The sequence below is a fragment of the Staurois parvus genome, unplaced genomic scaffold (genome assembly GCF_062004578.1).
Source record: "Staurois parvus isolate SC_StPar_1 unplaced genomic scaffold, SC_StPar_1.0 ptg000229l, whole genome shotgun sequence".
NCBI classification, from domain to species: Eukaryota; Metazoa; Chordata; class Amphibia; order Anura; family Ranidae; genus Staurois; species Staurois parvus.
This window is the reverse complement of record NW_028318025.1, coordinates 4,054,524-4,081,308: the sequence shown is the minus strand read 5'-3', so window position 1 is coordinate 4,081,308 and position 26,785 is coordinate 4,054,524. Positions and strand designations below refer to the sequence as shown.

General features: G+C 38.2%; 1 long non-coding RNA gene across 1 annotated transcript; it reads right to left on the bottom strand.

Annotated features, from left to right (window-relative positions):
* Nucleotides 1-449: 449 nt before the first annotated feature.
* LOC149460470 (uncharacterized) lies at nucleotides 450-26,785 on the bottom strand. Its single transcript, XR_016313063.1, has 3 exons — nucleotides 26,582-26,785; nucleotides 17,859-17,966; nucleotides 450-604 (listed from the first exon to the last, which is right to left on the bottom strand). It is a non-coding gene; the product is annotated as an uncharacterized LOC149460470 (long non-coding RNA).

Below are 26,785 nucleotides of genomic sequence, written 5' to 3'. Positions count from 1 at the left end.
GTGGGATGGGAGATCCCGGTAAAGCCGTGGAAGCAGGCAGGAGGGAGGACGTCCCCTCCCACTGCTTGTAAAAGCAATCCAGTGGCTAGTTAGCCACTCAGATTGCTTTTACAAGAGAGCCAACCATCAGCTATAAAAAACAGCTGCTGCAGCTGCAGGAGTCATCCTGGTATAACTACTCAAACTCCAGTGATGTACGGGTATGTTGCTGGGGCTCAAGTGGCTATAATAGATACAAATATTTATAGGTAACAGGGGTCTTCAGAACCAGTCAAGGAAAGCTTTTGTCATATATGGAGTGAACACAATTCCATACTGCCAATCATTACCTAATTTGTTATGATTAGTAGAATCTGGAAGAAAAATTTGATTTCAGGACAATCATACTTATTTTTAAAAACATTAGGTTGCAAGTTTGGCTTTAAAGATGAAGTATTGTGTATGATCAGTGAAGTTGCATCTTCCAATTTTATTGTAACAGTAAAGTAAAATAACTCTGAACTGATATTTTATATTTGATACACAGGTTCTTCCAATACTGGCCAGCTGTACACGGGACATCACAACCAGCATCTTTGCTATATGGCTGCTACAAGAAAAATACCTAGAAAGAAAAAAATAATCAGTGTAAGTCTATTAATGTAGCTTTGTCCACAGATAAAGTCCTAATAAAACACAATCACAAAGTAGGAAACACCCTACATAATAATTACACTTAAAAATCAATTATGGCTACTCCCTTGGTGTCAGCAGGATGACCAGAAATTGATATAAAGCAATAGGTAGATAGATAAGTAGATAGATAGATAAATAGATAGATAGATAGATAGATAGATAGATAGATAGATAGATAGATAGATCTGAAAAAACTTTTAAAAATACATAAAATTATTTAAACTAAAGTGCTTTTCAGCCTCACTACAAGCAATAACTCTGATTTCCTTCTCTCAGTACCTTTTCAATTAGAGCATATCAAAATCTATTAGAGAATCTAAATCCATTATTCACATTGAACTCCTCTCTAAAGAAGAATCCCTTGTACCTTATTATACAATAAGCTCTTCAGGGCATGGCCATCACCCTTCTGTTTCTTTTGTATCCTATTTTACACACATTGTGTATTATATATTGTAATTTATTCCCTGTATTTACCCCTTCAGCTAAGAGAAACAGTTGAAGGTATTGCTGCTTTTGACAATCTTTATCTAACAAAGACATTGAAAAATGGCATGATCTTGATTTGCAGAACTAAATTTAACTGGCAACATAACACAGATGATATGTTCAAGGTTAATTATTTTTTTCCTTTTTGGTGACCCTCATACTGTATATCATGTATGTATGTACTGCACAATAATGATCCACCTTTTACGTTTACTAGGTTTTCTTTCTTCCCCTCCCCCAGATCTATTACATGAGAATGTGTGTACTCTAGCCAGGTAAGGTTATGAAAAAATACAGCAAGTCTCCTACATTCAGGCTATCTTCAACTCTGCTTAAAGACCTAAGACTGCCAATAATGGCACATTTTTTGTTAGTGAGGCCACTAATTTGGCAATTGCTAGTGAAAGCATGAGCATATAGGCACCAAGGAGACATCCAGGCAAAATGAAGGGACTAATAGCAAATGGAGAAGGTGTGAAGGCGCTGAAACTTCCCGCAATAATCACTCCGCCTGGTGCTCTGACCCAGAAGTTGCAGATGCCCCCACAGATCCATGATAAAAACAAAGATGGTCGGCACTTCAGGATAAACAACCAATGTCTGCTTCTTTAATAAATAAGCATATGCCAGGCTAAAACATCCAATGATTTTCGAACCCTTAGTCCTTAGTCATGGCTGTTACAACAAAATATAAAATACATTTATATAGTACAAGTGAAGTCGCATGATAGCCAAACACAGGTGAAGAATGGAAATGCTAAAAACTAAAAAGAAAACCCTCATGGATCAGTGTACTGGAATCTTTAACAGATAATAAAGGCATAAACACAAAAAAAGAAAAGATCCACATCCCACCTATGTTTAACGCCTGTGGGGAATAGGTCTGTAGCCTAAAAATCCAGAAAGCCTCAGTTTCTAAAAGTCTATGATGTCTATCACTACCTCTGTCATGGGGCATGATCCTTTCACACCACAAAAAAAAAAGAGGACATATCCCTATTGTGTGTGTGTGTCTAAAATGCCTCGATAAATTAGAAATGTTTCTCTCATTGAGAATCAGTGGAGCAATTTTGCTTGCGTGAACTCCCCCACAGGAATGGCATTTATTGTATGTGAGGGATGGCAACCCATAGCAAAGCCACGGGTTTGCCACGGGTCACTTATACTTACCTTCCCTTCACTCCTCCATCTCTCTGTTCAACTACAGGAGCAAGGAAAAGGAATCTTGTGTAAGCCCCTAGTTATGGGACTTGCACTAGTGTTGCCACATGGGTTGAAGGGGAGTGAGTCCTCATGTTTCCTCATACATGGAAGTAACAAGTAGATTAGTAATTTCCCTGCAAACAGAGCAGTGGGGGAGCAAAATAGAATAGGTTGTAAGGAAGGTCCAGCACAATCCAGTATGAGATGATCAGTTGAGGTGCATGCGCATTTTCTGTGCATAAGGTCAATACCAGATGTGTATTACAACCCATGATAATGCGCACATGTAGGCTTGGCACTGGTATAGGCACCAAATGGCCTATATAAGCTGGAGTGTGACATGGACAGATTGTTGAGTGGTTTTTAACTTACTCCTGATCTGTCTAAGACCTGACCTGTTACTCCTACCTTTCCATGTATGATCCTGCTTGCCTTTGACATGTCTCTGGATCCCTGTCTACTTATTGTGACCTTGGCCTGTGTTTTGGACTCTGCTTTCTGTCTTCTGATTTTGTACAATGCAGCTTTGATAAAATAGAGGACCTCCTGTAAATGGCTCAGCAGCACACATCCTGACTCAACTATTTAAAGTGATAGCAAAGTTGGAGTTAGGCTTTGAGTTCAAATTGAGAGCTTGAAAACAAAAAACAGACATTATGGTAAATTTAGTGATAACTTGGTCATAACTTCATTATGACTGATCGTTACAAACGTATTTTGATTTAAATATATACAGTAAACAAAAGTAATAATATATATTTAATGTGATATATAAGAATTTATGTAAACCAGCAAATACACAAGCCTTCATTTTCAGAGAATAAAATTCAGAGCCATGACAATTTTATTAACTCTAAGGATCTAGCAGGCAAGACAGCCAGAAAACAGAAAGTGAATGTCAGGATGGGTTACTTACTGTAGCAGGAAGACTATGCCCGCTGAGCTTAAACAAAGGCAGTCCTTGCATGTCAAGGTAAAATGTACACATAAAAAATAAAAATAGAAACTCAGTGGACTACAACATATAATACTACGCTTATCAAAAAGATAATTCTTCAGCCACAGCATGTCCAGGAGCTGTATTCTATGACAAGAACTAAAATGCTCATTATAATATATTTTTCTTATGTCCATTATACTTAAATATGCCTAGCCTGAGATAGAGCTGTATGCCTTACATTTACAGATAAACAATTACTTTCTTGTTTTAGATTATCTTCAATATATATATATATATATATATATATATATATATATACCCATGTTAAATATACTTGGTCATAAAACTGTTGATAAATGGCTGCTACATGATATGCCCTATTGCAATCATGGATGAATTCAAGAAAGCCTGTCTTGACAAATGGCATGTCTACAAGAAATGTAAATTAAATGAAGGATATACTCAGAATTTATCAATGAGTCATAAGATATAAATTCTGTAAACGTCTGCAATACACACAATATATTTTGAGATGTTTTGATTTTTAAAATCTAGTTACAGGTATGTAGATCTGATAGGAAGTATTAAACTGAACTTGAAATAAAATATTCCGATACTTCAACCTAAGGTGTTCCTTTTCTTGGGAATTATTTTTATTGGTCATTTTTAGTTAATCTTTATTATAAATTATAATTGCTAGATGTTTTTAGCAGAGACCCAGAGCACTTTGTATTATGCAAACACATTTGCATAATACAAAGCCTTCTGTGAATGGACAGCTGAAGAGAAGAGCAGGCAGAGTGGCTGCTGTGTGAGAAAGCAACATCACTCAGCCAGAATGCCAGGAGTATAGTGATAGCTGTAATGCAGGTGCTCAGTAAAACTGTTAGTTGTGAATAAAAGAGGTAAGCCCATAAGGTGACAAGCAGTTGGCTTAAACCATAGTAAGCCAGTACATTTTAGAAAGTGGCTGAATTCCCCAGAGAGGCATAGCAGCACAGGTGCACACTCACCCAGTCATAGACTGCAGAGGCAACCCCTGCCGATGCATATGTGCAGCTATGGGTCTCCAAATAGCTCGGGCTTGTTTGAGCTCTTGTCTGAACATGGCCAAACTCTTCCCCTGAGTTTTGTGCGCTTATCCCTCTGGCCCTCCTCCCTGATCCAAGGGGCTTGTAGATGATATCATATGGGAGGGTGAGAAGGGATTGCTGGAGTGGATTAGCTCCAGAACATGTAGGTTTGCACTGCAGCTTCCCTGTGCCACTCTGCAGTAAAAAGCAACTTATGTGCCCTCCTGATGCCCCAGCACCATGTCCTTCTGAAATCCAAGCCCTCCTGATCCCCAGCACCATATCCTCCTGACGCACCAGACCTCCTAATCCCCCAGCACCATTCCCTCCTGACACCCAACCCTCCTGATCCCCTAGCACCATGCCCTCCTGACACCCCAGCCCATCTGATCCCCCAGCACCATTCCCTCCAGACACCCCAGTACCATTCTGTTCTGACCCCCCAAATACCATACCCTCCTGATCTCCCAATACCATGCCCTCCTAACACCCCAGCCCTCCTGATCCCCCAGCCTCATGCCCCCTTAACACCCCTGCTCTCCTGATCCCCCAGCACCATGCCCTCCTGGCACCCCAGTACAATTCCCTACTGACACCCAAATACCATATCCTCCTGATTCCCCAGTACCATGTCTTCCTGATGCCCCTGTACTTTGCCCTCCAGACCACCCAGTACCATGCCCTCCTTACCTCCAGCACCATGCCCTCCTGACACCTCAGCCCTTCTTATCCTCCAAAACCATATTCTCCTGCCACCCCCCCCCCCCCAGTGCTAAGCCCTCCTGACACCCCAGCCCTCCTGATCCCAATGTACTGTGACCTCCTGTTCTCCTATTACCATACTCTCCTGACTTTTCAGTACCGTGCCCTCCTGACCCCCCAATACAGTAGTCTCCTGACCCCCCCCGGGAAATTGCACTCCTAAAACCCCTGGTACCGTGCCCTCCTGACCCCCAGTATGTGCCCTCCTGACCCCCAGTACCATGCCCTCCTATCCTCTGTACGCTGCCCTATATCTTACTGACCTCTGTACGCTGTCCTTCCTACTACTGAGCCCTGGACACTGCCCTACATACTACTTACACTAGCCAGATATCAGAGGAGATAACCAGGCCTAAAAATAGTTAAACACATCAGCCTACCTTACTGACTCCTGAACCCCACCTTACATGCTACTGATCTCTGTACACTGCCCTGCATCCTACTGACCTCTGTACACTGCCCTACATCCTACTGACCTCTGTACACTGCCCTACATACTACTGACCTCTGTACACTGCCCTACATACTACTGAACTCTGTACACTGCCCTACATACTACTGACCTCTGTACACTGCCCTATATCTTACTGACCTCTGTAGACTGACCTACCTACTACAGAACCATGGACACTGCCCTACATACTAACACTGGCCATATATCAGAGGAGATAGCCAGGCCTAAAAATAGTCAAGCACATCAGTCTGCCCTACTGACTCCTGTACTCCACCCTACATGCTACCGACCTCTGTACACTGCCCTATATACTACTGATCTCTGTACACTGCCCTGCATCCTACTGACCTCTGTGCACTGTTCTACCTACTACTGAGCCCTGGGCACTGCACTATATACTACTTAGACTGGCCAGAAATCAGAGGAAATGACCAGGCCTGAAAATAGTCAAGCACATCAGCCTGCAGTACCAGATGTTCTGCTTTCATGCTGGACTCCAACATCAGCCTTTTGGGGATGACCAATTACTCCCCAGACATGAAAAAATTGTGAATGAAAATGAATGCCGAGTTTCTCACTGAAGCTAACTTTTCTGGTAGGCTAAGTTTATATTTTTACAGGGACATTAGTTTTAGTAGATTTTTCTAGGTTTTCTTTGTGCCATCTTTACATTTTATTGGTAGCTTGCTAGTTAATTTCTTTAAACAAATAAAGGCACCGAAACCCAGTGATCTTTGATCTCTTACGTGTTTTCCAGGTAAATCTCCACCTCTCAAATGTTGCCTACCTCAGCATTAAGGAATAGCTAAAACCACTTGCATGTTTAGTTTTTGCTGTTGAGGAGATTTCATTTCATGTTCACACAACAGTGAGAGTAAAGCTCTACAAAGTGAGGGGAAGTCTTAGACAGTTGTCACTTTAACAAGTGCCCTCCTTGAGTGTCTCTCTTTCCAATAACCTTATGTCCCAGTAGATGTTCTTGAAGAAGTGTTTGACAGCTGCGGCTCTATGTGTCTTATAGATGCACCAGTGCCCCCATAGCAAATTGCTTGCTATTGGAGGCACTGGTCAAGGGGGAGCACTGCGGGGACCTGAGAAGAGGATTGGGGCTGATCTGGGAAAAACCATTGCACAGAGCAGGTAAGTATGAAATGTTTTTTTTTTTTAAAAAAAAGCTGAAGCTTTAATGTCACTTTAAAAACATCTCACAGTCCAAGATGTTGAAAGATATCAAACAGTGAAACACCTAATAACTGACCAAAGATATATATATATATATATATATATATATATATATACACACTATATATATATGTAACGCCATCCAGGTTAGTTAGATAGCAGTTTGTTGTTTTATTTTTCTAGACAGAGGTTAAGTAGCAGCCTGGGATGAGTCAGCCTATGAGTGAGGCAGGAGTTCACCTAAGTACAGGCTAGGATGGTTCTGAAGATCAGAGCTTCTGGAGCCCTCCCACTTCTCCATAAACCTGAGAGACCTTGACCAATCCCCTGGCAGGAGGCTGGGCATGGTGACCATGGGTGGAGGGAGAGTGTCGGGTAAAAAATGGAATGAGAGGCTGGAGTGTGAAGCCTAGAAGGGGTCCCAGGAAAGAGGCCTACCTACAGGCAGGTGGTGGAGAAGAGGATCTCCACTGTACCACCCTCTTCAAGGGAGATATTTTGAGCAGCAGGGTAGGAACTAGCCCAGCGAAAAGCCTAAACCCATTAAGCTATCAGAAAGACAGTGTGAGTACTCTTACACCCCCTGGACCTCATAAAGGGAGAGGGCATTCAGGTGGGATTCTCATGTGGGGCTGCTGTACTAAATTGGTAGTTTCTGGGCCCCCTTGCCCAGGGAATGCCCTCAGTTCAGCTGGGTGAAGAGGAGGATTCATCTGGGGTCTGAGGAGGTACACCAGAGAGCTGAAATTCTCTTAAAGGAGAGACTATTTTTGTCCACATCTGTACATAGTTGTTAAGGAGTAAATCCTCAAGTTCACAGTTCTTTGGGCATCCCATACACCCCTCAACCCCATCCAAGTTTGAAACCCCTTAATAAAACAACAAAACCAAGCCCAATGACTGTTTACTGACTCTGAATGCAGCGTGAGGAAAAAATGTGTGTTGCCTGGCTGTGCAGAGCTGTAGAGGGACCCAAAACTCAGTGGCTCCTAACGGGGTAGTGATATATATATATATATATATATATATATATATATATATATTTGCCTTAACAGTTCAAAAAATCTAGTAAAGCACCAATAAGCACTGGGGTGTAAAATTATAATGATCATTAATGTAATTACAATATTAAGCCTGGAGACATTAGTTATGATTTTGTACATCTTCACAAAATAAGCTTGTTCAGTACATATCTTAGTCAGTAATTGTTTACTTCTAATTACTGTTATGAGAAATGTTAGGCAAGAGATGTGGAGCAGTGGTCTAGAAATAGCTATAGCAGCCCACATAGCTCCCATGAGGCCTGGGGGTGAAAGAGACCCCATTAGTGGGGCTGCTGAGGCAAAGTATTTGCCTTTATTTAGATATTCTTTATGTTAAGATCGATGACTATAGGGAGGTCACCAGGTGACCCTATCAAAATTTTGGGGACCAATGATCTGTAGTTACACCCCTGGTTTGAAGGGGAGTTTGTACCCTAATTTAAAATATAATGTAGAAAAATAATAATAACAATTATACTACAATTATATTTTTCCCAATTATTCAACACTTTGCTTGTTCAATATTTATTCTTCTAAGAACGACAACAGAAGAAAAGCTTGCCAGTTATTTTAATGAAAATCTATTGATTTTATTAATACCAGTTATTCTTAAACCTAATTTAGATGATAGACATGTTCGGCATATATTTATGAACTCATTTGCATGGTCTTTCTTGGCTTTAAGATGTATATATCCTTTAAACAGAATACGAAAGTCTGCCAAATATTAAAGGTAAATAGAGGTCAAGCTAATCCCTTTTACAATAACAGGATGCAAAATCCATATACAAACATGGGCTTACAATTGGGAAAGAAATAGAAATGAAAGTCACAAAAAAAGTAAAGAAAAAAAAAAACACCTGAACCAGATGGATATATTACTGGATTCTCTAAATTGCTCAAACAGTTTACTCACCCTTCCTTTTAATGTACAGCACACTGCTTTGCTAGCACAAAATAATTTAGAATGCATTTTTAATTTATGTTACAACTTTATTTAGTGTAATATCATCTTAATTGTTATTGTTTCTTGCGGTTTTGTAAGTTGTTGACATATTTGTGTAAAATACAAGGGGTTTGTGTCATTAAAGGAGTATGCAATATTCACAATTAAAGTGATTGTAAAATATTTTTTAAACTGAATAAAAATCATAGTTCCCTGCTCTGTGCAATGGTTTTGCATAGAGCAGCCCTGATAACATACTCTCACAAGTAATTTACTATTTATTGCACTCTTATGGCGCTTCAGTTATAGTGACTCTTGACAATCACAATTCCTGATAATGATACAATCTCACAGTTTCACTTTCAGATCAATTTTCACATACGTGCATACCCCTCCACCAATTCTGGCAATTCTGTCCGTCCAAAATTGAGAGGACCCCTTAATATTAGCAGTCCAGTTGTGTGAGCTGTCCAAGCAGGTTTCCAATATACCCCTCAAGTCAAACTGCTCCTCAAATAACAGATGTTCTAGTTTATCTATTTTGTTTGCCAGGCTTCTTGTTTTCTTAAACATACATTTCAATTGTGTATTAGCATGTATTATTCTATTACTACTCATTTTTGAGCTATAACTGTAATCTGCTATTCCTTTTGTATCGGACATACTGTAGGTGACATACTCTCTAGTTTGTGCCCTGCATCCCCCATTGCTCCACAGTAGTGATGGGCCAAACACCTACCTGTTTGGTAAATGGTTGATCATTCAAACCTAATGAAAGTACGATCGCGAACTTCGAACAGGAGACAATTCACTAAGTGGTATCTTACCACATTCAGTATGCGACAAGATACTGCACAGCTAATAAAACATTCTTTAATGTTTCAGCTGTCGGCGGGTTTCCCCACCGACAGCTGAATATAAAAAGAAATGTCGGCATTGTCCGGCAATTAAAAAAAACAAAAAACAAAACATGCAGGGTCTCCCCCCCCCCGCATCCATACTGAGCCCTTCGGGTCTGGTATGTTTTTTGAGGGGAACCCCATGCCAAATTAAAAAAAAATGGTGTGGGGGTCCCCCTCAAAACACATACCAGACCCTTATCTGAACATACAGTCCAGCAGGTCAGGAAAGGGGGAGAACGAACGAGCACCCCCTCCTGAACCATACAAGGCCACATTCCCTCTACATGGGGGGTGTTTTGGGCAATGCAAGCACCATGTTGATGGGGACAAAGGCCTCTTCTCCACAACCACAGCCGGTGGTTGTGGTGGTCTGCAGGTGGGTGGCTTATCAGAATCTGGAAGCTCCCTTAAATAAGGGGGCTCCCAGATCCTGCTCCACCATGTGAATGAGTATAGGCTACATGGTACTACTCATTCGCCAAAAAAAAAGTGTAGTGTAAAAAATGACAGTAGTCTTTGACAAGTCCTTTATTAAAACATAAACTAAAAAAATGTCTCCTGAACTAGATCCAACATCAATCATAATGTCTGCCGCTATCACTGACGCAAAAAAAAAAAAACCCGCTCCGCTCTCGACACTGGCTCCTGCCATCTGACAGCTGCGCCAGGATGACAAGGTCACCCCCGCCCCCTTGTGATGTCATAATGCACTGTGATTGGCCAAAGTATTGCACCTGATCTGTGGCCAGATGCATTGCTTTGGCCAATCACAATGTACTGTCAGGGCGCAGTGCATTGTGGGGCACGGCAGGCAAACAGCCTGCCGAACACCCTTGCTGTTTGTGTGTTCGCCGAACACAGGAACGGCCCAGTGCTACTCCACACCATCATTTGTATACTGTTGACCCTTGCCCTTGCTCTCCTTGTTTAAAAACGCATCCAAGCTTCTAAACATTTTCTCTCCCAACAGAGCTGCGACCTCCCCATTTAGTTGTAGAACCAGCAACTCACCAAAAAAGTCAGTCCAGTTCTCCAGGAACCCATAACTCTCTTTCTTCTACCAGTTTCTCAGCCACTTTTCCAACTCCCAAAGCTCCCACTGCCTTACTGGTGTGTCAGCAGGATTACTTTAAATCTTTGTCAATGTCATCTACAGTAGATATCTCCTCCTTGACCTATCTATTTTGCCTTCTGGCTTTTCTCATAGAAATTCTTAACATGTCTCTTCTTTTGATCTGTCTAAATATGCTCTGCCTACCTTCATTAACTTATCTTTTAGGTATGCTAAAATGTTTTGTTTTGCATATACTGTAAGTATGTTATTTTTCATTTCTTCTTATTCTCTGAATTCCCCTCTAACTCGCTGTTCCATAGATTTTCCTGAATACATCCCATTCCCATACATTTCAGTATTGTCCCATCCACTTTTATTAAACACCATGTTTCAGACCCAAACATTACAGCTAGGCTAATTACAGTTTCACACAGTTTTATTGTTAAAGTTTTGGAACTATGTTTGATTTTTATACTAAGTGACTCATGAAGAAACATTTAGTTACTCTAGTTCAAATGATCAGCACAGTAAAACATAACTGACATGTTGTGAGAGTTTAGTGTCAATGTAGCTGTCACGAATATAATGTTCCTCTTTTAATTTGTGTTTAAGAGTAACTGAAAGGGTGATCCCACCCAGTGATGAAAATCTGGTGCTGGTTGTGCTAAGCATACACCATGGAAGACCACACTTTTACTCAGTATGGCCATTCCCAGAATGAAACCTACAACCCATGTAAATTCCACTTAGTAGACTGCCACTGTGCCTGTATTCCAATTCAAAGAAAACATGGGAGTAATAACTGAGTGCCCCATAATTGTATAAAATGGAGAAATCAGAGGGAAGAGTTATGGCATAATATGAAGTACAGAGGTATTAGAATGACAAGGGACATAGATTGACCAGAATTAAAGTGGATATCTGGGCTAAAAATATCTCATCTTAAATCTGCTCCCACCCCCATTCTAACTCCTATTCTAATGACCCTGTAGAGGAAAGATGTGTATACTTACTTATTCTCAGCGTGCGCTAGTCTGGTCATGTGATTAGCTCCCAGTGCCAGCTCCAGGAGAGAGGAGAGACAGCTGACAACGGATGCCCCATAGTAAGCTTATGGGTGACATCACAGCTCAGGCCTTGCACCCATTATCACTGCTCTCTCTTCTCCCCCGAAGTCGGATACTGGGGAGTCATGTGACCAGACTGGCGCATCCTTTGAATAGGTATAGATATCGTTCTTCTACGGGCAAGTTAGTATTTGAGTTAGAAGGGGTGTTGGAGCAGATTTACTATTAGACTTAGCCTGAACTTCCACTTTAGGTAAAGAAAAAAATGTTATGTAATGTGATCTTGTGTTGGACAATTGAACATTGAATCTTCGGTATTGGGTGTTACAATTTTCTATAGCTCCAGCTAGATATAAAATTTCAAAATGATTCAGTTCTATATTCATTAATCACTTGCCCTCCTGAGGATTTACCCCCCTTCCTGACAAGACCATTTTTTGCGTTACGGCGCTGCGTTACTTTAACTAACAATTGCACGGTCATGCAATGCTGCACCCAAATCAAATTTACGTCCTTTTTTTTCCATGAATTGAGCTTTCTTTCAGTGGTATTTGGTCGCCTGTGCGTTTTTTATTTTGTGTGATATAAAAAAAAAGATTGACAACTTTGAGAAAAAAAACTATATTTTTGACATTTTTGCTATTAAACATGTCCAGTAAAAAAATGTAATTAAATTTCGTCATAATTGTAGGTCAAAATGTATTCTGTGACATGTCTTTGCTAAAAAAAAAATCCCAATCCGTGTAAATTAATTGGTTTACGTGAAAGTTATAGAATTTACAAATGGCGGTATAGATACTGGAATTTTTATTTACTAGTAATGGTGGCGATCAGTGACTTATAGTGGGACTGCAGGACTGCGGTGGACATTCTGACACTGGGAGGGACAGACTTGGTGTCACTGACATCCCCAGTGACACTAATACATTGACCAATGCTGAAAAAAAGCACTGACACTGTACTCATGGCACTGAGCAGGAAAGGGTTAACATGAGGGGCGATCAAAGGGTTAACTGTGTGCAGGGAGTGCTTTACTGGGGGAGTGGTGTCTGTGTGTTTCACTGTAATCACACTGCTCTGGATGGCTGTGCTATGCACAGCCATCCAGAGCACTGTGCCTGAGCTGACAGGGAGGAGGACTGTTAGTAAACAAAACAGTCCTCCTCCCCGTTGGAGATGCTCGGTAATCACCAGCCACCGGCGGGTAATCACCGGCCAGGACCCGGTGAATGACAGCCGTGACTGTGCACAAGCTACCCGGAAATGCAAAATCACGTATATATACATTATTATGCACACCCCTGCCACCCTGAAGCAGTATATCTGCTATAGGGCGGTGGGAAAGCTATATGTATTTTTAATTGTAAGCTGTGTAACTACCGGACTTGGTATCAGCCTCTTGCAATCATCTGTACCAGCAGAGCTCAGACTAGGATAGGGAGAAGCAGCTCAAGGAGCCAATCTGTTGTGCTGCAGTCCTCATGTGCAAACAACAGACATGCTTATAAGAAGAGAAAGCAAGGTAATAGAGAGATAAGCTCACTTGTCCGATACTTCTCTTTTATTGACCAGTAACAGGCTGACAAAGAGAAAAACCTGTAACTATTTCCAAATTGCAACAGCGAAAAGTCAGGTCTCCTGTCCTGCCAGACAGGTCTGTGCTATGTGGGGGGTAGTATAAATCTCAGGGCCGAGTGGACAGAAATACACATTGTTTGCCAGGTAACACAGCTTCTTCATATGTATTCCATCTGTGTACTTAGCTGTTTGGCTGGAGTTCAGCTCTAATACTGTTTATACCTACTGCTTGTACACAATAAGTGGCCACATACCCCATCTGAGAGACTTATTAGTAAATGTAAAGTGAGGTGAAGTGAAGACAACCTGGGCCTGATTTACTTAAGTGTAAAGTAAGCTGACGTAAGCCTGAGTTCACATCTCAACATCCAGTCATGTGTAGGTGACGCTGAAAAATAGAAAATGTCTTTTTCACATGACTGAATGTTTGAAGGGAACACAGGTTCACGTCACCTCACTTACACTTCAGTAAAACAGATTCAGCCTCACTTTACTGTACCTCAGTTCAGCTAACCTCAACTTTTAGTACATCAAGGTCCTTTTCTTGGGGGCAGCGTGTTTGGCCAATTTATAAAAATATATTTTGTTACTGGTTTTTTTCTGACATTCTTATCAGGAGAAAGTGCTATTAGCAAAGGTTCACAGCAAAAACAGGTAGCTCAATTTTTTTTTACTTTTTTGGTTATATATCATATCTTGTTTAGAAAAATCAGCTCTTTTAACCACTTGCCTACAGGGCACTTATACCCCCTTCCTGCCCAGGCCAATTTACAGCTTTCAGTGCTGTCACACTTTGAATGACAATTGCGCGGTCATGCAACCCATATGAAATTTTTATATGGCATTTCCTTATTTACATGCGATCAGCTGTGATTGGACACATCTGATCACATGACAGAGCCGACGTCTTTGCTCTTTCCATTGATCGGTGATCCGCTGTGTCTGAGGGATACAGCGCACCACCAATCGACTCCCGGAGCCGCGCACACGCAGTTAGAGTGGGAGGATGTCATATGACGTCCTCCAAGAATGAGAGAACCGCCTTGCGCCCATCATTTCCTTATATGGCAGGCGGGAGGCAGTTAAAGGGTACAAAATAGAGGTAGTTCTGAGTGTTAGTGATCTTGTTCTTCAACAGATGGAGCTGCCCCTCGAGAATGTCCAACAGAAGAACTAGGCAGCTCAAAAAAGAATAGAACTGGGTTTTTTGTATGCTAACAGTGCTGAATCATGTGTTAATTCAGGGACAGCAAGTTGAAAATTTTTTTTTTTAACTTTTTTTTTTTAGCTTGCCAAAGTTAGTCAAAATGGAGCTGCATCCGTATTGCTGTGAACCTTTCTAGTTTTGGTGTCGTTTTATCATGCAGCAGTAAATGACCGCTGCTCAGTTCTCCGGCATTCTCAGAGGAAAGAGTTCTCCTCTGAATGCCTTTTTATGAAGCGGTGTAGATCACTTCTCCGAATGAAGGGAGAAGCGATCTACAAATGCTTTGAACGCTGGAAAACGGCTGATGTTATTATAATCTTGCGAGATTACAGTAAGAGATCAATCAACCACTGTTTACTAAGCATCTGTAAATTACCGCTGCTTGATTGTAGTTCCCCCGATTCTCCAGCTCTGGGCTGGAGAATCTGGAGGGAGAACACAGATCGCCAATGAAGGGCTAACATCGCTCCTTCATGTACTGGCCATCTGTGTGCTGAGATGATCATCTCTCTTTCCTAAACCACTAATGATCTGAGATCAGCAACGATCCTCAGGATCGCCCCTGATCTCTGTTTCATAATTCCAATTACTTTGGTCCTACAGTGGTAATATATTTCACAATGACAAGCTGCACTGGCAGTTCTGAACACAAGAGACATGGTATCATCTTGTTGCCTGTGATCTAGTTCTCCTGAATAACACACTTATTTGCAAAAAACACTGGTATACAGCAGTTGCTATATAGATAATATATACTGTAGGAAGGGGATTTCAGCATTGTATTCCAGCAGTGACAGAACATGAAGTCTTGTGTGGTGGACATCATGTACTTTCAGACATGGCAGGGATCGCTCAGAGTTAATGAAATTTGCTTAAAGCTATTGTAAACGTAATTTTTTTCTTTTAAAATAACAAACATATCATACTTACCTGCTCTGTGCAGTGGATTTGTATAGAACAGCCCCGATTCTCCTCTTCTCAAGTACCCCTCACGTGCTCCTGGCCCCTCTCTCCTTTTGAGTGCCCCCACAGCAAGCAGCTTGCTATGGGGGCACCCAAGCAGGCTCGGTGTCCATTGAGATACGGAGCTGCGGCTCGGCCTCATCCCCCTCTCCCTCCTCATTGGCTTACTGGCTTTGATTGACAGCAGTGGGAGCCAATGGCTGCCTCAGCCAATGAAGAGAGGGAGTCCTGGGATAGCCAAGACTCCAGTGCACATCGCTAGATCAAGAGGAGGCTTACGTTAGTATTTGGGGGGGCTGCTGCCCAGAGAAGGTTTTTTACCTTCATGCATAGAATGCCAGTTACCAAGTGCTTAAAATATCTCCGTCCCAGATTCTCCAGACCAGAGCTGGAGAATCTTGGTGAGAAGCTGCTGTGATGTGAGGAAGAATGCTTCTTTCTTCCTAATATCAGTACCACCGGGGTTAAACATTGAAATTATAACTATATATGTTTATCTATATATGTATATTTGTGTTGTGTTTAATATATAGAGTACAGAGTGTGTATATATAAATATATATATATATATATATATATATATATACACACACATACATACAGTATAGTTATAGCGTATTGTCATTTAGAACGCATTCACACCTGAGCAATTTCAAATTGTGTTAAAATACACAGTACGCTTTTGGGTGCCATTCATTGTTAATGGCACCCCAATTGCTGTTAGCAAACATGCATTTTGCCGCACATTTTGTCATTAGACCAATGCACTCTCAACGCATTAAATTTTCATTGAAAAAACACAACACTCCATACCCAAAAAAGGTTCAGTTTCATGCACATTTTGGTGCAGTTTTAACAAACATTTTGCTGCTTTTTTAAAGACAAGTTGAAATTTTTATGTGCATTTTGGTGCTTTTTTAACATATATTTTGGCTACTTTTTTACCAGCGTTTTTGTGTGTGTTCTGGAAACGCATGCTAAATGCATGTCATGTTTGTAGTGCCATTATTTGTTAATGGCACCCAAAAGTGGTTAGCAGATGTGCAGTTTGCCAAAATATGCATAAGAACCAAACCAAAATGCACTTTAAAAAAGTGCCAAAATATGTGCTAAGAAAAGTGCCAAAATGTGTGTTACAAACCACACCAAAATGCATATTAAAATAACCTGTGCCAAAATGTGCATTAAAAAAATTAAAGCATGTTAAAAAGTGTCAAAATGCATATAAATAATGCTAAAATGAGTAATAAATAAAGCCAAAATACACATTTAAAGAATGTGCCAAAGTGTGCATTAAAAAGTACCAGTGGACAGTGCTTATTATTTTCATGTACTTGCATAGTCTTTTTAACTTTGGTTTCACTGTTTAAACTCGGGTGATCTCTAATCACATAATTATCTCACGAGATCACATGCAGCCTTCCCCCTTCTACTCAGATCTCAGCTGTTCTCAGAGGAAAAACTTCTCCTCTCCGTTTCATACACAGGGGGACAGAGGAGAAGATTTTTGCCTGAGAACTACAGAGAACTGAAATGAGATAAAATATCTCTGGTTAATAAATATACACCTTAGATTACTGGTTAGGTCACACAAAGGAAATAAAAAATTTCTCACTACAGGAATAAAATAATTTTAAAAAATGTTATACCGAGACATGCTATAAAAGGGAAGAGGGGAATTTGGGGGTAAATTCTGGTAATTTTTGGAGATCACCACTAAAGCGTTTTTTTAACCAATTTTTTTTTTTAGTGTTGGATAAAGCAAGGAATGGTTAGAACTTCTATTTTTTTTTTTTTTGCTTTTTTTTCAGGCAGTGAAGGTTAACCCTCACTCGTTGTCCTTTTGTCACACCATCATTGTCACCAGGCATGAAAGTGAGAGAAATCTAAAATTTTGAGTTGTCAACAGCCTTCAAATCAGCATATTTGTTCCAGTGAACACTGTTTAAGGCCCGGTTCACATCTGTGTGGGTGGTTCCCACTGCAGGTCCGCACCTGTGCTAGATGCGTGCAGTTGTCATTAACCTCCCTTGTGTTAATCCCGAGTGTGGCTTAGCGTTCATTTTCAGTACCAAAAATGGTAACCCCGAGCCACACTCAAGATTACGCTGTAGTGTAACTTAGGCTGGCCATACACTATACAATTTTCTTGAGATTTTTGGTTTAGATTTACCAAAAACCATATAATATGAGGTCAAACCTAACAACACCTTCAATTGTATCCAATTAGGCAGGCTCTTACACTACATAGTTGAAGATAAATCTAAAGGAAATTGGGAGAAATTGGACAGAAAATTGTATAGTGTATGGCCAGCCTTACCTTGTCTCTGCGATCCCCCGATGTCCTCCCGATGTGTCCTCCGGCTGATGCCAGCATCCGTCTTCCGGGTTCCCTTCCTTGCGAGCGCAGCGACACAGGGGGGCGGAACTAGCGGGAGATTCAAAAAAGTAAACAAAACATGACATACACACAATACATTGTAATCTGTTAGGATTACATTACTGTGTCAAACCATTTCACCTCAGTTTTGTCCCTAGTGCTTTGTCCTGTGCCCTGCCTGCACTTTTACTGTTCTTTCTGCCTGGAAACTTAAGAACGTCCAAAAAGCGTCTCTTTTGATCAAAAAATGTTTTAAACCAGCGAGAAAACAGCGATAGTGCATTAGAATCACTTGAAGAATTAAGTGATAGTGATTCATGGGGAAATTTGTCATCAGACACTGAAAGTGACGACAGGGACAATTCTGCGCCTGAGCTCAGTGATGTGCAAACTTGGTGCTCTATTGACTGTGGTACAGATCAAGCAGTGCCTGATTGTGATGTCAGATTTTGTGCAGTCCCATGTTTCAAAATTTTTCATACCCAGGATGTTTACTAAACCAATATGCAGTGTCTAGTAATATTGCACAATTATTTTTGGTTTGATTACATTATTGAATTAAATTTAATTAAATGTATTATTATTATATTATTAGATTTTAAAATTATTTATTATATTATAATTTATGATTTCATATTTCAAACTTTATCATACCCGGGATGTTTTCTAGACTCTTGTTTGGACAGATTTAAGGGAGTTATTCCTAAGAATTACAGGCCTACAATATAAAGCAACAAATTTCCATGCAATACAATGTACCGCATTGACATTCAAAATTATTGACATAATCAGACTGCCAGGGAGGTTAATCCTAATGGCACACTGCATGCACTGAAAATCGCTCCTGCACTACTTTTGCAGTTCCCGTGCAGGCTACGATTTCTAAAATGCTGCAGAGACCTTTTCTCTGCTTTTCAGGATGCACGGCATCCCATTCAAATGAATTGGCTGCTGTTCTCACATAAAACACGGCTCACAGAGCTGCATATGTGTGAACCTAGCTTAAGAAAAGATTTCTTTCACTTGGGAGAAACATTTCTCTCTTTTCCCTCTATACCTATGAGACAGGAAGAAAAGGTACTCCCTAGTGGGACACTGACAGTAAAAATTAAATAAAAAAAAAACACAACAGGGGTTTTTCCCTTCTCTAGTCTATCCAAAGCAAAAACACACAGTTTTGGTTATATGTGTATATAAGACAATATGATTAAATACCTGAACAAAATTACAGTGGAGTGTAAAGTTTGCATTATGTAAATAACTGTATCATAAATTTTGAAAAGCAAGTACAGTACATATAGGACAAATGTATGGCCAAACTTTATCAATAGTCGGGTCAACATTTACAGCAGTGTAGCAAATACTGATGTATTTTTAGTTTATTGTATTGCACCCTAAGGGGAATGTAAAGCAATTTTAAATACATTTCCTTTATTATGTTCATATATGTTTAAATGTTGGTATTATATTTATTAGATTTAAAATTATTTTTTAAAATTTGTATTATTTTCAGTACATTTGAATGTGCGTTACACATTTAGCAAACCAATGCAGTCAACCTTCATCGAGCTTATTTGCTGCTGTGCTTACATGTTATTATTATTATTAGTATTATTATACGGGATTTATACAGTGCCAACATTTTGTGCAGTGTTTTAAAATATAAAGGGAGACAGTACAGTTACAATACAGATCAAAACAGAAGGATTTCCCAAATTGTATACATTGTGAATTTACCTGAATTCTATTTCACATACTTAGTGAAATGAAAAGAGGAATAAACTCTCCATAGATGATATGAACCATTATCAGTTTTAAATGAAGAAGACATAGTCAACAAGTGAGCAGACAGTGCTTAGCTTTTTTATTAGAAAGTCCAGCATGCTCTGCAAACAAATGTCATGGAAATACCACGTTAGAAGTTTATTTATAAAATTAAGATTTTACACAAATCTGAAAAAATTATATAATTATATAAAATAAATAATATAATAATAATTAGTTTATAAACATAAAATAACCAAATGCCATTATAGTTTATAATTTATCCCCTGCTATTTAATATACATAACAATCATAAAAACACACATTCTCTAAGTCGTATTGAGACAGAAAACAATTGATATCCTTTCTTGTAAAGTTGAGGACACCAAAGCTACCAGATGCCACTGATAACCACTAAATCACCATGTTTATAGAAGATTTTTTTCAAGCAGATCATTGCAGTCTACATCAGTCTGACTTTGGAAGTAATCTTTAATTGAGTCACTTCTTATGAGTCATTAAGCTGTGTAAATCATAAAAGAAGCAAACTAAAAGCCTTTAAAAAATAAAAGGGAAACTAAAGCTCCATCTACTGGCCTAAAAGCAGATAGCAAAACATAAATATACTATATTTCCCGTTGCAATAAAGAAACATTTTTATTTAATGTTTTGTTTAGGTTCTGGCCATAACGAAGAGAGAAACTATGTACAAAACTATTAGACATTTCCTCCAATTTTTTAAGTTCATGCCTTTAGTGGATACAGTTATAACCTGGTAGTTGAGTGACATAAAAAAGAAAGCACATTTATTTTGCCAATTCTTTTAGCAGGGAATAAACCCTTAGAATATTTAACTAGAAAAAACTCAACGCCTCTTTGCTGGATTGTTCAAAAACAATACTGTGATATTTTATGTGCAAATAGACAGCTATTAATTATCACCTTGACAACAAAGTTTATTTGTTGTAAAATATGGTTCCAGGGATAGTAATGCTTGGGATCCATATGCAGTTGAAAGTGACACATTCAAGCAGGACAATAAAATAAGAGAGACACAGCTGATACACAAAAGAGAGTGTCTAGACAGTGCTCTAGCAGTGTGCCTAAATTTGGTACTGCCAATCCCAAAGGGATCATAATATAATTGCTCTGGTGTCTGTGTTCATATTCCTTATCCAATGACATTCCACATATATCACAAAATTTAAATATTCTAGGTTTAATTTTGCTATGAAATTTTCATAGCCACTGCTAATTGTACGTCAAAATCCATTTATTGTAAAATAGGCAATGACAAAACAAACATTAAAAAAGTGTGTGTGTGTGTGTGTAAAAGACAGGGAGGCACGGAGCTTGTGAAAAACAGATGCAATAAAGAGAAAAAGAAGTGAAAAGCAAGAGAGAGATAGAGAAAGAGAGGGAGACAGAGAAAGATATAGAAAACACCAAGAGTGCAATAAAAGGGGGGTGACATAAAGGGAGAAAGCAGAAAAGGAAGAGAAATAGAGCAAGAGAGGAGGAGAATAAGAGATAGTAAAAAGGGAGGGGAAGGAAGGAAGGAAGGAAGGAAGGAAGGAAGGAAAGAAAGAAAGAAAGAAAGAAAGAAAGAAAGAAAGAAAGAAAGAAAGAAAGAAAGAAGGAAGAAAAGAAGGAATTTAAAAAGAAAGAAAAATAAGAAAGGAAGGTAGTGACTGAGAAACAAATAATGGGATTTGAAAAGAGAAAGATGAAATGTAATCCTATTTGTATAAGAGAGCAAAATGAGCATAATAAATGATGTACATATACAGTAACTGGAAATATTTGGGAGAATCTTTCAGCATTGGTACCAGAGTCTCTAATTATGATTCTTAATTGCTTATTTGATTCCTAATCTAATACTAGAAAGCCATAATTGATTATCATATAAAACTATCATTACCCTAGAACATACAGTTGTTATTGGAGTGGCCTATTTTTTTTTACTATAATAACACAAGTAATGGTATTTATGAGTAATGAACAATGGGCTGGTCTTGTTCACAAAAGCTTGCACTTCAGAAAAAATACAACCGTTTTATATGCATATAATTTTTGATTTATATTTACCATAGCAGAGAGATCATAAACTAATAAAGCAAAGCAGTTTCTTTACAATGAACTAGTAGGCCTGAGCTTTGAATCATAAACATTTTCTTGCTTTGTGCTATAAAATTGAATATGCTGAATTGAAATATATATGCTAATGGCAATTTTAATGTATGTGGTAACTATCAGAGAAGGTATTTGTGTTTCTGGCTCCTCTAGCATCAAAGCTGTTGATTATAACCATGTAGGAATAAAATTCTAGTAACATATTTCTCTGAGGGATATTTTTGTAGCTGTTTTGTTACTCCTGCAGGAATAAAAAGTATTTCAAGTTAGGCCAACATAAAAAAGATATGTCAATATGGAGCCTTAGCTTTTAAGATCTTTTCCCTTCTTAGGCAAATCTCAAGAATTATTATACATGGTAAGATATCAAAGAAAGTAAACTTAAAATGTGTGTAGTTTTGTGCAGCCCAGTGGAAAAAGATTTGGATACTAAATGAATCCGAAGGGACAAAGTGTGAAATTATTAAGTAAAGAAAGAAGAAAGGTAGTAAAAATAGGCTCTTAAACTGTGCTTCGGCCTAAACATCTAAGTGAACAAATATGGGGAATGCGGTTTAGCTTCCTTCCAGATCCTGAACCCAGTTGGGAGTCTGGATTACCACTTTTGTACAATGCAAACAGTAATTTCAAAAATGTTTTCTAAAATGCCTCCTCTAAATTGATTGTCTTAAGTGTAAACCTGATTCATCCTAAAAATCCATTTCCTAAAGGTTTACATCTTACAGGACAGTTGCCTGCAGCCGTCTACACAGCTCTAAAAAAAAAGTTAAATAAATATTTTTGGCAATCTTTGGTATTATTTGGTTCTTCTTCAAATCAGAACCTTCTAGATGTTTTCAACATAGTGAATGTCTCACTATGAGGGCTTTTTTTGGTATTAACTGGATTAAAATGGACATATTTGCAAAAAGTCCTTTTTTCAGCTAACTAATGTGCATTTGAATTGATACAAACTTGTTTTTGTGTGTGATAAATTACAATAAGATGTCCTCATGTCTAGAAGGAGTAGTGTGCGTGTGCTGTAAAGGAAAGGAGGAGATACTGCTTGTATCTCCTGAGGAAGGCCGAACTGTTATATTTGTTTTTTGACACTGAGATGTAGTTTTTGTTTTTTTGTGCTCCGGTAAATAGTCTGGGATTCAGAGTTTACACTGAAATACAAGAAAGAAAGTGGTATTTGTGAGAATTTCCTCTCTGGCCCTGTCTTCATATACAGTTCATGGGGGCTTGTCTGCAGCTGCCCCTCTTACAATTTGAATAGGGAAAGGGGGGCTTTTTTAAGGAGGGGAGGGAGTGAAGCTTTGAATACCTTTCCCAATAAGAGATGAGGCATATTGAAAACTATATTAAATTACCCTGATTAACAATTTAGCCACGAACAGGGGAGCTTTGGGAAATCTGTATAGGCAAGACTGGGAGCTATTCATACTAGCAGCAAAGAGGTCGAAAGGTTTCTGAAGTTCACATGCTCAGAGCCTTTGTTATGCTAACAGACAATCTCAAATCAGCTGCCAAGTGGAGTGTAAAATATAAATGATTCCTTGAGAACTTCCAATAAGTTGTCACTTTTCCTAGCCAAATACCAGGACAGTCTGATCGTTTATTGTATGCTGTTTTATCATCATTGGTAGTCTGCTGATTAAGTCTCTAGCTTCAAAAGCAGTTTAAATGGAAATGCCCACCAGGAAAACTATCTCAAAATCCAAGTTTTGATATTAAAAATAATATCAAGTGATCTTAATTTTTCTTTTTTTTAGGTTGTTGGGGGTGGGCAGAGATGCTCTCATTTTGAAGAGAACATTATGCCCCTCCTGTTAGGAAGAGAGGTCATAAAATGTCAGTCACCATCTAGACAGAAACCCAACTAGGTCTAGACTGCATTTTTTCCCATGCTTGTGATTTACAGCATTTGCATACTGAAAAGTATCTAAAAGTTTTAATCTTTTGTACTGCGGGATTTTAGCTAAATATTTTTGGTCGATAGTGTGCAAACAAGAAAACACCTAAAATATATTGTAGTTATTAAGTATTTAAATATGCAGATAAATCTAAACTAAAAATCAAAATCAGCTATATTTCCAATAAGATCATTGCTAACTCATTTGAATCTAAATTTTACTGAATACAGAATGGGGCATGCAGCTAGGAAAGAGTTAATGACTCCTCTAGAAATAGATTGCTCTATTAGAAAGTGCAGTTTTCATTATGGGCTAGTAAAAGAAAAGATGAAAGGGAGAGGCACACTAATTAATTCCAACACTGACATCAGAGAGAAAAAACAATTATGTTTGTGCAATGTTGGTGAAGCTAGGAAAAAATGCAACCTGTCTCAAAAATAAATAAACAAATATTATAAAACTATATATAAAACTAAGATAAATGTTTAAGTATCTAGAAGTTAAAAAAGTTGAAAGATATGTGCTGTCAATATTTCCTTATTGGGCAAAACGTGGACACTAAACGTACAGATAAAAATATATGTTTGTATATAACTTTGCAATTGTGAAATTGAATCTATACTTTTCCAAAATTTTAACATTTGGGACAGACGGTGCATTAATATACAGTGATGCCCACTTTGAGTGTGCCTACTAAATTAGGCAGCAAAGCAATAAAATGATGGTTGTGATAACCACTGCACTGTAGTACTCTTGAAAAGCAAATAATGAAAATCAAGCAATTATAAAAACAAATCAACTTATTTGCCTCAATTTTTTTGTTTGCATGGTCTGTTTTACTCCTAATTAATATCATAACTCAATAACAGCATAAAAAATTTTAATGAAATAAAACCTATTTGTGTTTTACACAAGACACAAAGCAACATGGTATAAATTGACACATGCATGAAAGGACGAAAATATATTTCATTAGCATGTATGAAGATTCATATTCTAAAGTTAATAAAATGTGCATTTTGTTAAAAAAGGCTTTTTAAGTCTTTTAACACTTTTGAGTGGCAAAATATAACTATGTTTATTTTTTTATTAATCTCTGTCCCTGATTTAATAATTGGCACCTATATACAGAGAATAAAAATTGAAATATTTTAATTTTAAAGTTTATGTACATTATCATTTTTCTAAAAGTGTGATCGCTTGTCATGCATATTCTTTATTTGTAGGAAATTTACTCAGTATATATTTACAGCAGACTACATTTTTGGAAGTTAATTGCAATGTAAGCTGGATATTTTGATACTTTTTCTTTTAAAACATAGAGATAGATTTTATCCTTTAAAATCATAGTTTCGGTAAAATTAAAATCTATCAATTGAGAATGATCTAAGTAAATGTGATTGAAAAATGTTTAGTGTGAGAATGTATGTATTTTTGTTACAAGGACAACTTATTTTATATTTTTGCTACTTTGCATAAACATGCATACTCCTATTGTGCATATGCCTTCTATGTATTTCTATCGCTGCAAATAAACAGACTAAAGATAGCTTATAGTGAAACAATATCTGCAAGTTTGGAAAACAAATTAAGATATTTTTCCAATAATAAAATCATGCCAGTTTGTTTTATTTTCCTCTTCTATTTTTCGTCTTTTCAATATAGGCTGTATTTTAAAGCCTAAATTAAGCAACCATAATTTTTGGACATAACTATTATTCAAGTCTGGTTTCTTATGTTTCATTTCTGTAATGACTTATGGATTAAGAAATATTTAAAATCTTTTAAAATGTACATATACTAAGCTGTAAAAAATGCATATTTTTTATGCTGCGATGAAGGGTAAGTCAAGTACAGAGAGATTTATGAGCAGAGAGCTCTAAGAAAAGTAAAATTGTCAGGTTAACATGCAGGTCGACATTGCACCTCCTAAAACAAAAGAGAAGATTCAGTAGCACTATTAGGAAATATTGTAAAATCCTTTATCTGAAAGCCATCAGGGACATGCAGTGAATACAAGTTAACAAGCAGGAACCGATAACACAACATTTATAGGGGGTCAGAAGTCAAATGCCAGTCATCGCCTTTTAACCTCTTGGGTCATAAACAGGAGCGTGTAGTACAAAGAAAGCAAGTCATTCATTAGGTTTTTAAAGGGTGCCTATTTACTGTCCTTACTAAATACTGAACAAAATTCTACCTTGGGATCACCAGTAATGATCTCCACAATAATGACAAAGATATGCATGTTTAAATACCGCTTACAAAATATACATCTTAAAGCAACAATAATCTTCTATTAAACTAGAGGCAACAGTATTTACCATTCAACAAAAATAACTTTGTAAAGCTTCCGTATTTACAGTCAACAGACGCAGATGAACAATAAACCTGCCTGCAGATGTTGATGCCTTTTATAATGTTAATGTAACTTTTTTTTTTTGTAGAGTGTTTTAAAATGGATTTGATATATGCTTTACTACGGATAAAGATGCGCTTTCTGTATTCCATCTGACTAACTTACCATTTATTTTTCCTGAACCCTTATCAGTATATAAATCACTTCTAGAATTTTTTAAAAGCTTCCTACTTTTCCACAGCCAGGCTGTGAGTGTGTTAATGGGAGCTAAACATAAGATGCAGTGTCTCAGACAAACACTGATGTAATGAAGTCAAATTGTATTCTATAGGTAAGCGACTGCTGTAACTCTCAATGAAAGAACTAAGAGGAGAGAAACGAAATGTCGTGCATTTATTCTGGGGCCTTTCAGGGAAGATGGTTTCTTTAAATGTAGTTTAAACATGCACTACACAAATATAAATATGATTTTAAATATTTATTACAAGTATCTTAATGACAGTACTCACCTTTATTGACAATCTGTATTCTGAAGTCCATTTGTTTCACAAAAGCCCCCCAAGCAGGAAGTACAAGGACTTACTGTCTTCATTCAGTTAATGTTTAGTTAAAAAAAACACCAAGCAGCCTTAATCAGCATGCTGATTGCATCGCGAACTAACAAATAATTTACTACTCCAAGCATTGCATTCCATTAAAAGCTCATTAAATTT